Consider the following 633-nt stretch of genomic DNA (forward strand, 5'->3'; position numbering starts at 1 on the left):
CCTCTGCTCTAGTGTCTGGGGTATTCTCAGTTCACAATTAGGAACATCATGTCAAGCAAGTATTGGCAGTTCCCGGGCACCCTCTATTCTGCTTGCTATGAAGTTGATACCTCAGACCAAAGCCAGCACCTCCCTGACACCCCAGAGAAGACAGCGAAAAGGTTCTTTAGCCCCTATCTCTATCAGGGGGCACCGAATTGAGAGTTATTTGGAGCCTTCTCTTTTATGAGCTGCTTAGATCTTCACTTCTTATTCAGGGCACTCACCTGGTCTACAGGTAGTACCTGGTATAAAACCCTTCTGCTGACTGGTGGCTGTACCCTCTCAGTAAAGATCTCTTCTCTCTTAGATTTGATGTAAATCAGTGATGGTGAGCCTTAACCTGCCAGCCCTGCCATGAGCCTTTAAATTCTGAATGCAAAGGTGGGGCTCAGATTTGTTATCTATTCGATAATGGCTGGTCCCCTCAATCTGTCCTGTGACTCCTGACATAGCCTGGGAGTCCTCTCTCCTGCCAACATTTCCTGAGAACCCTTCCCCTCCCCGGAAGGATGAGGGTCACCCCATGTGCCCACCGTCCTCAAGGCTGAGAACAGGGATGCTCTTGCACTCTCGTTATGGGTTTTCCCTCAG

Source organism: Pteropus alecto, unplaced genomic scaffold (assembly GCF_000325575.1).
Source record: "Pteropus alecto unplaced genomic scaffold, ASM32557v1 scaffold454, whole genome shotgun sequence".
Classification (NCBI taxonomy): Eukaryota; Metazoa; Chordata; class Mammalia; order Chiroptera; family Pteropodidae; genus Pteropus; species Pteropus alecto.